The sequence below is a fragment of the Notolepis coatsorum genome (assembly GCF_963971535.1).
Source record: "Notolepis coatsorum genome assembly, chromosome: 6".
In the NCBI taxonomy this organism is placed as follows: Eukaryota; Metazoa; Chordata; class Actinopteri; order Aulopiformes; family Paralepididae; genus Notolepis; species Notolepis coatsorum.
The window spans coordinates 65,852,096-65,862,520 of NC_140170.1; positions in this window are offsets into that span (position 1 = coordinate 65,852,096).

Here is a 10,425-nt window from a genome sequence, read left to right on the forward strand (position 1 = left end):
ATTTGATTTGATTTGATTTAGATAATTAATCATTACTTTGTGCCCCCTAAACTAAAGTGTTAAAAAAAAATGAAAAACCCGAAGAGAATATGTTGCTTCTTCTGTCTTTTAATTAGCTCTTTAAACGCTGGTTCGACAAAAGTGCACATGTTGAAAGAACCAGAGAATAACTCTTTGTTTATTTTCTTTGGAAAACTGAACCCACTCTTAGATAAGTAGTTCTTCCAGCTAAAAATATTTTTTGCAAGTGTCTACATTTATGGTGGCTATAATGACACCACCTCCAAAGGAAAGATATATCTACAAAGGATGGTCATGCAAAAAGATAAACCAAATTTAAATAAATCATGGCAGTGTTTTTGTATTTCAGGGACTGTGAGAAGATGATTGTTTGCCTGTTGACATTTCTATCGCTTTCTTTCTTTCTTTCTTTCTTTCTTTCTTTCTTTCTTTCTTTCTTTCTTTCTTTCTTTCTTTCTTTCTTTCTTTCTTTCTTTCTTTCTTTCTTTCTTTCTTTCTTTCTTTCTTTCTTTCTTTCTTTCTTTCTTTCTTCTCTCTCTCTCTCTCTTTCTCTTTCTCTCTCTCTCTCTCTCTTTCTCGGTATTGTCAGTATTAATACATAAAGTCAGTGTATGTATTATACCAAATACTTTGAGGGGGGGTGGGGTAAGGGGTGGAAAGGAATCCCCAAACTGAGCATGACACAAGAGAAAAAATGGTTGCATTGCGAATATGGTCAATACAAAATGTACCCTTTTAGAAAGTGTTTACGTATTACTGTATTTTCTTGCATATAGACTTTTTTCATCACCAATCATCAACTTAAAATGAGGCAGTATATCCATCATCCTTACCCCTAAACATCACTACTTGTGAAAACTACTGTGAAAAAGTCACATTTAGGTCTCTGATGAGCCTACTAACACTCTGAAATAAGACAACCCAGTCACATTTTGCACACAGCCTGCATTCAGAAACTGCGCCTTTTAACGAGCTGTCTGGACTTCCGTGAGCCGCTCACGCGCAGTTCCGGAGCGCAACGCGGGGTCCTTGCCTCGTGGTTGCACGTGGAAAGCGTGTGTGTAAAAAATGGCAGCTCGCTCGTAAAATCTCTCTTTTCTTGAATCTAAAATATGTTTCTGACGCATGAAATTGACGGATCATTGACGAGTCATATTTGATCTGCGATGTCTAGTTTGACAGTTTGATCTGAATTGTGTTCCGATCGTTCATGTATGTATGTATGTTGGGGGAGCGGGAGCAGCTCGTTTACATTTAAAGGTACAGACACAGAAACAACCTGTCGAGAACAGGACTGAAACAGAGGGGTATAGATAGGCCTAGAGGCTGCTAGAATGTATAATCTGAGTGGTATTTCCAGCAAAATAAACTTCAAAGACACGTTTTGGGGACCTCAGAGATCTATATGAACTTGTTGAAAAGGAGCATAATGAGACATTTAAGAAGGTGCACCTGTTAAAGATTTTAGGTGTACGGTTACCCTTTTGATGCTTGAGCCCTTGCCCCTTAATTCTCAGGAGACCCACATAAACCCATTTCTGTCTTTTTTAAGGGAGAGATCTTTAGGGAGAGATGGCAGGTCACAGGTAGATGTCACACAGAAGTGGTATACATCATAAATACATCATAAATCTGTAATAAACATTGTGTTTAGTTAGGTGTCCATTAACATTATGAAGGTTCAGAGTGTATAAGGACCTAGAACATTATGATCGAAACTTTGGAAGTAGCTGTTCAGTGTTCTCTTGGATGTGTTCTTGGCATAAACCGTGCAGTTTTTGCATGCAGTACAAATGTGTTATTTCTGCCTATTTTTAAAAAGGTGTAGTTGTATTTCTGCCTACTGTGGTCCTTTAACAGTTTTGAAATTGCGGCGGCTGGGTGGCGCAGCGGACTAAGCACTCGGAGTCGTCACCAACGCGAGAGAATCCGGATGTCAGCGTTGCCTCCGGCTTGGCCGGCCGTCATACTGGCTCAATTGGCAGAGTCAGCGGGAGGGAAGCCGGTGCAGTGGTATTCTGATCGTTGTAAACAGCGACTCCTACAGGTCGGTCAGGGCGCCTGCACAGCGAGGAAGGGAGATGGTGAGGGTAGTGTGAGCCTCCCACACGTTACACCTCACCAATGAGAGTCCGCGCTGGCAGGTGAAAAGAAGTGGCTGGCTGATGTATCGGAGAGGACATGCGATAGTATCTATCAACCCTCCCTAGACCGACCAGTGGGGGGCACATGCGAGCAATGACCAGGAAGGGGAGGGGGGAATTGGCACGACTAAATTGGGATGGGAGAAAAACACAGAAAAACAGGAGGAGAAAAAAGTGGATCAAAAAAGAAAAAAATTGAAATTGCATAAATTGGGTCTGGCTGGAAATCAGAGACTCTTGTGGATTCAATGAGCCCTGACTGTATTCATGCACTTTCATTGTAGTGAGACCATGTTTTGAAACTTGAACTCACTGTATGAAATTACCTATTGTGACCTCGAGGATAATCACAGCCTCATGAAACTTTACAACCACTAACTAGAGACCTGGGCCGTTCAGATGATGTATGGCTTTCCTAGGCATATTGACAATAAGGGGGGGGGGGGTCTGGGCCATTTTCAGAACAGAACTCATCATCTAATTGCCGAAAAATGCATTTCTTACTAAAATCTCCAAATGTCAAAGGTTTTTGATACCAAACCACAGCTGATTTTTTCAATAGTGTTCTCCAAGGTCTTGGTGTCTTAATGTGGTATTTTGGAGAAATCTTTGACCATGTTTATCCATTCTCTAGTGGTAAAGAATGGTTCCATTTTGCACCAAATCTGTGTAACAAATGGTATCAACCCACATATTACTGAACCAACAATGAGACATAATTGAGCATAGGAATTGACATCATTAGGCATAGATATAATGTCCTAAGGCTCCATACACATTTTGAGATTCAAAACATATTTATTGCATGGTTTATAAACATGGTTTATTGCATATTAATAGACATACCATAAAATTGCAATTAATAGCCCAGGCTTTTATTTGCTTCAATCACTGAACTCAACCGGCCTATATTTTTGGCAGGCATCTAGGCCTTTAATTTATTTCGCACAAAACTCTTGCTCAGCAAAGATGTAAAATACTATCAAACTGTTTCTTTAAACCAGTATGAATATTACTTGTATAAAAATGTGGCTATTGAATAACATATCAACTACGAATCATTCATTAGACGTTGTTCTGAAGGTTTTACTTTGTTTTCAGTTGCCTCTCGATGTCCAGTTCAGCACTGGACAAATAGGTTCAGCACTGGACAAATAGGTTCAGCACTGGACAGCGCCCAGCCACTCTCAGGAGCTCACTGTGCAGAGAGTGAGAGTCAGACAGAGAGTACAGTGCTGCTGGTAACGTACAGCAGGCTCCGCTAACGTTACCTTGGCCACTATGGAATTATTTTCACCAGACATTATGACCCTGTAATGTTTGGCCTTTTTACCATCTTGAATTTCAGGTTGTACTTTTTTGTCATGGTGATCAGCAAATGTGACTGACATTTGAATGCAAGTAAAAATAAATGAACTGCTACGCAGCGTCAATGGCAACCAGATAAACAACCAATGTAGACCATGCTTCTAATTGAGACCTGCCCTTATTTGTCAAAGCGTGTAGCCACACCCAGCCAGTAATAGGGGACAGGCGTCTATATGGGACCCGACTTTTAATTAAAGTTTTACGGTAAAATATTGATACACACAATGTTGAGCTGCAAGAAAGTTGTTTTGTAGTTATTCTTAATGGTATTTTCGACTTTGTAATTTCCTGGAAAATTATAAAAGAAATGTGGAGTCATCAGTATACTAATTTAGCATCCAATGAAATGCTTTCTAGAATGACATTTACGGCACATTGTAACTAAGCTAGCACTCAGCCTCTTTAACTAAATTGAACGTACGTTGCTAACTAATGGGTCAACCACAATGCAAATTCAGCACTTTTGGCTAATGAAAATGCCCCCCCTTTAGTTTCCATGTGGAAGTCTTTGATCTCAGAGGTTGTAACTATGAAAAGAATAAGACATTATATGGAGGCGGTCAGGTGGCGTAACGGAGATTGCGTTCGTCACCAACCCCGGAGCGGCTGGATTCGCCTGTTCGAATCCAGCTCACAGCTCCGGGGTTGTCACCAGCTTGGCTGGCCGTTCACACTAATACAATTGGCAGTATTAGAGGGTGGGAGAAGCTGGCGGGGTGGGTCCGGGTCGTTGTAAACAGCGACTCCTACAGTGGCTAGACGTGTGTCGGAGGAAGCACGTGATAGCCTCCACTCTCCCAGACCGACTGTGGGGGGTAAGTGCGCAGCGACCAGGAAGGGGATTGGGAATTGGCATAACGACTAACATTGGGATGGGAGAAAATCGGAGGGAAAAGGAGGGGGGAAAAGATATATATAAAAAAAAAAAAAAAAAGGACATTATATGGATGGAAGGACTCATCTTTTTACGCAGAAATGGAAGAAACCATTGGAAATTCTGGGAATTACATATAATCTGACACAGTCCCTGTCTGGCGTTTATTATTCCAAATTAATTTAGATATCATAGTTTGAGTCTTATGCCAGTGGTCTATTGGAGGAGGCAGGGGGAGCATTGAACTGACTACAGTAAATGTATTCTAGGTAATATGTTCATTTTAATTATGGATGCTCGGGCCTGTAACGAATTAGGAAGGCTTGACCATTTTTCCAGGTCCTGGTGTATTTTATTATATGTACCTGTGAAGTTAAATTTAGTTGTCTGATTCAGTGTGGGAAAGATCTCTATGCCTTAAAATGTTCAACTATGGGGATGTCAGCCGGTAGTTGCACCGCTTTGGCCAACTCGTTAAGAGTTAGACAAGCTGATTTGGGCCAATTCATTTTGAAGCCCGATAATTTACCGAAGTCATCAATTATATTAGTAACTTTGAGGCTGATTGGGAGGAATCTTCCATGAAAATGAATAAGTCATCCGCATACAGAGCAATTTTGTGTGGTGTCTCATTGATTATTATATGGCCGATTTCTTCTGATTGTCTAATGAATTGGGCTAATGGTTCGAGGGAAAGCATGAATAGTCCGGGGCTCAGAGGACAACCCTGTCTGGAAGATCTAGACACCGGGAAGAGTGTGGAGCATAACTTGCCTGTCATTATCATTGCTGATGGTGAGGCATAGAGAACCTTAATCATGTGTATAAATTCCTTTCCAAGTCCCAGGGCCTCCAGTACCGTCCAAAGATATGACCATTCTAGTCTATCGAATGCCTTCATGGCATCTAAAGACAGAATCGTGGCTGGAGTTCTTACTGTTGTCAATTACATGTAACAATCTCCTAAGATTATCTGCAGCTAATCGACCTTGAATAAATCCAGTCTGATCACAGTGTACCAGCACCATCATATACTTCTGCAGCCGACAGGCTAGTACTTTGGCAAAAATGTTAAGATCGGCCCAGAGAAGACTCAGGGGCCTATAGCTGCCACAGTCATTGGGGTCCTTGTCTTTTTTAAGTAACAAGGAGATCAAGGCCATGTTAACGTCTCTCGAGAATCCCCCCTGTTCAATAGCATGTTGAATCATCTCGAACAGCAATGGGCCCAACTGGTCCCTGAATGCCAAGTAAAACTCAGGCAGGATCCCATCCCAGCCCGGCTCCTTACCCATCTGCATTTCAGCAATTGTCTCTCTTGAGTTCTACAAGAGTGATCGGTCTCCCCAACTCCCCAGCCTCCTCCTCAGATAATTTCAGTATTTTGAGACCATCAATAAACGTTTCAAATCTTTTATGATCAAAGTTGACCTCTGAGCTATACGGTTGTGAATAAAAGTGTCATTCATCTTTTTTGAGTCAGTGGTGACTGCTCCTTGTTGTGTCCTGATTGAGTGGATATCCGAAAATGTATCATTTGAGCGTATTTTCATTGCCAATAAGTGGCTTGATCTGGAGCTATGAAAGTAATCATTTTACCTCGTCCTATGTATTAAAAACTCAGTGTTGTCTATGTATGGAATTTATTTCATTTTTAACTATCATACATTGTGTGTTTATCTGCTCATTGTAGTTAATCTGCAGTGAGGCGTATATGTCCGTGTATAGTTTTTCCAGCTTTTCTAGTTTTTTTAATCAGGATTTACGCAGATTGCATGTGAAAAGCGTGACATGGCTTCTAAAAAAGCCTTTCACTGCATTCCACAGGATTTTAGGAGGATTTTGTAGGAGGAACAATAATTACACAAACACAAAACAACAACACAGAAAACACAGAAACATGCAACAATAATACCCTGACCCCCCCTTACTATTCTGTCACCTAAGCCCCTCCCCCTTTAAATCTATCATCTATGCCCCCCCCTTCTATTGATCCATCAACCATAAGGGTTGGCTTCTCATACTTACCACATAATCTAACCCCACTGACCCATCCACTAAGGATAGTTGTAGCTGAGGGGTACAATTCCCTGACTGTATTGTTAGATATGATATTTAATACCACTACCTCATGTACTTTAACTTCTGGCCACCCAGTACAAGATATAAGTATGATGAACACTTTCCCACCTGATGAAACGAACCAACACAAATGGACCAAATCGAATATTTAATACAGCAAAGGGTGTACACAATATTCACTTAATTACATTTATGATTTGAAATGTTAAGTATGCACTTTTATGGCAAATGAGTATTCGTAGGTAAATCAACATTGAATGTCCAATCTCTGGTTGCGCAGGGAGTAAGTATACAACCTGGAATATTTAGGAAACGATAGCGATAGTACTTAAATAATTATAGCTGGATACACTAAGGGGGGGGGGGGTCCCGCTGGTTGTAAGACAGTAGGAGGGGGGGGTTAGAGAAGTCGCTGGCGGTATCCCATCTGGCCGACGGTGTCTTGGGAGAATCCAAAGTCTTAGACCCAGTGCCCACAGAACCTGAGGCCGTAGACGAACACAGCTGGACCCTCTGTGGAACGGTATCTGCCGGTCCACAACGGAGAGACGTGGTGCGACCTCACGTGTAGAGCGCCGCCTCACCTGTAGTCCTCTCCGGGGGGTAATTCCAACACTCGACAGTGTTGGCCTTTATCCATGGAATAATCAAAGCACATAAAGCATAATCCAAGAGCCGTGGAAGGCTCGCCGTCGTCGGGTAGAGTAATCCAATATACAGGTCCAGTCGCTCTTGACCCGGAGCTCCTCGGATGCAATCACCACTAGGGGTCTGACCAGCCTGGATAAGCGTCCAGATAACGTCAGGAACGATGGGGGTACTGATGACTGTAGAACTCGAACCGAACGATGCACCATACATAAATAGACTATTATTAGCTTAATAGAATACGTCCAACTCGACGGTATGGTGCCAAACTATGACCATTCAACTATTAATCTACACGATGTCTCAATGCCTATTCTGGGCCAAGTAGGCCCTACTACACCGCACGTGCTTCGTGGGGAGGCTTTTGCGTCTGTCACTCTGTTGGAGGGTAAAGAACTGGACTAAAAGAAAGTTCTACTTTACGAGCGTCATATATATATGCGCTATGAACAAATAGTACCACACGTATTTCGCCCGGCATATTACTGCGCGGAACCGGGGGCTGCCTCGACATGTTAGGCGGCACGATTGAACTTGAACCTAGGGGTATGGCAACCTGGCGCCAGGTTCTAGTCCAATGGTAGAATGAAACTATTATGGGCTGTTTAGTAGAAACGGGGATATTCAATGCATATTGTACAAGGAATATACAGGGGATATCAAACGATATACAAATACAATTAAATATATATATATAAATAAATATACATATTCGGTTTAATCTGATCCTTCACAACAGCCGCCCCCTAATTAGTCCCACCTAATTAGCTAAGCAGAGACAGATTAACCGCACTGTCTTCCACTCAAGGTCCGCTGTAAGGTCAGTCAACTCACAAAGTCATAGGGTCATGGTCATCATCGATAGTATCTGGGAGTCGGGGCAGTTCTATGAGCCTCGCCACGGGCCGTGTGTAGGTGCGCCCTTGGACGAGTACTTCAGCTGCTCGGACCTTGCCATCGGCACCGGTGATCACTTTGCTTACGCGGCCAGCCGGCCACATAGCTCTGGGGAGTGACTGGTCAACTATCATGACGACTGTGCCTTCTGTCAAATTGTCTCTCTCTTTTACCCACTTCTGGCGGGTCTGTAGAGACGGTAGGTAGTGAAGTAGGAAGCTGCTCCAAAACTTGTCAGCTAGTACTTGGCTGTACCTCCACATTCTTCGGCCGTTCGCTTCTTCGGGCCTGTACATTGTCTGGGGTAGCGCGGGGTCCAGCCGCCCCATTAGGAGTGTGTTGGGGGTGACTGGGTCGACATCTGCTACATCACTGGAGACGTAACCGAGGGGTTTGGAGTTCAATACTCCCTCGATCTCCGTGAGGACTGTCATTAGGACTTCCTCTGCCACAGTCTGGGCTCCGAGTACGGCATACAGGGCTGTCTTTATAGAGCGTACTTCTCGTTCCCAGGTTCCACCGAAGTGGGGTGCGTTCGGGGGATTAAACTGGAAGTCAACCTGGGCTGGAGCGAGGTGGGTCTTAAGTTCTGGGCCCATAGCTTGGAAGCTCTCTCTCAGCTCTCTTTCTCCGCCTTTGAAGTTGGTCCCGTGATCAGACAACAATGTAGACGGTTGTCCTTTCCGTGATATGAATCTCCGGAAGGCCATAAGGAATGAGTCTGTGCTCATGGTCGGAAGGAGCTCGATATGTATCGCTCTGGTGGTCATGCATTTGAATACAATACCCCACCGCTTCTCGGTGCCTCTTCCTCTTTTTATATACAACGGGCCAAAACAGTCCATGCCTGTGGAGTGGAATGGCTTGTCGCCGATTCGGAGGCGACAGGGGGGTAGGTCAGCCATCCGTGGTATGCTGGGCTGCGCGCGCCACTTACGGCAGTCTAGACAGGTTCGCTGGAAGCGCCGTACTGCTTCTCTCCCTTGTAATATCCAATAACGACGTCTGATCTCCGCGAAGACTCTCTCTGCTCCTGCGTGGTGTACATCCTCGTCGTATTTCTTTATGATCAGCTCTGTGACCTTGTGTCGGCTGTTCAAGACGATCGGGTGCTTAATGTCATCTGGTAGATCGGGGGCTCTCCGCAGGCGACCACCCACTCTGATGAGATTATGTGCGTCACTCTCTGGTGCCAGGTGAATCAGTCTGCTGTCTGATGGGACGGGGTTTCCTCCCTGTAGACAGTCTAGCTCATCGGGGAACGAGTCTCTCTGGGCTCGTTGTAGTAGAAGAAGTTCTGCTTCTTCGTAGTCAGCTGCTGACATGTCAGTGGTGGACTGAATCTCTGGGTGGTGCCGCAGGAATGTCCTTTGTTGCGCACTCTCTAGGGTAATGCAGTCATCTATGTTCGGGTCTGTGGAGGCGACAGTGCTCAGTCCACAGAACATAGGCTTCTTGTTCTCAGCCTCCTCTCTACTTGCTTCCCTCGGGGTGGGCGTAGGCCAATCTCCTTCCGGGAGCTGGAGGAATGCTGGTCCGTCACTGTAGATGTTGTGACGGGTTAGGTCATCCAGGGACATTCCCCGGGTGATGACGTCAGCTGGGTTGTGTTTGGTATCCACATATCTCCAGCTTGCTTCTTCTGTTAGTTCCTGAATCTCGGTGACTCTGACTCCCACGAAGACTTTGTATCTGCATGAATCAGACTTAATCCATGTGAGTACTGTCGTGGAATCTGACCACAAGATTGTTCTATGCACCGGAATGGTGAGTTCACGTTGGATTAACGTGGCTAGATGCGCTCCTGCGAGGGCTGCGCAGAGCTCTAGACGTGGGATAGATTGTTGCTTACGTGGGGCTATCCTTGAGCGGGCCAGTATGAAAGCAGTGTGTATCTCTCCTCCCATCTCACGCAAATAAGCAACCGATCCGTAGGCTACTTCGGAGGCATCGCTGAAGACGTGTAGCTCAATCTCGCATGTCTCTGGCCTCACCGTGGATGGGAAGTAGCTGCGGCGTATATTAACACCTGGGAGTGAGCGGAGTTCCGTCTCCCACTCTCTCCATGTTGAGGCAAGGTGTGCGGGTATTGGGTCGTCCCAGCCCTGGTCCTTGTCCCATAGTGCTCGTACAATCATCTTTGCCCTGGTGGTGTAAGGTAGAATACATCCCAGCGGGTCATATTGTCTGGCGAGTGTTCTGTACACACTCCGTCTGGTGGTCGGTATCGCCGCCGACCTTCCTTGCTCTGGAGCCAAGGGTTTGTGTCTATAGTGGAGCGAGTCTGTTTTGAAGCGCCAGACTAATCCTAGTGTCATTTCTTGGGCTTCTCCTGGGATTGTCGCCATCCAGGTCTCGCTGCTGGCAGCCTTGTCTGCGGAGGAGAGGCTG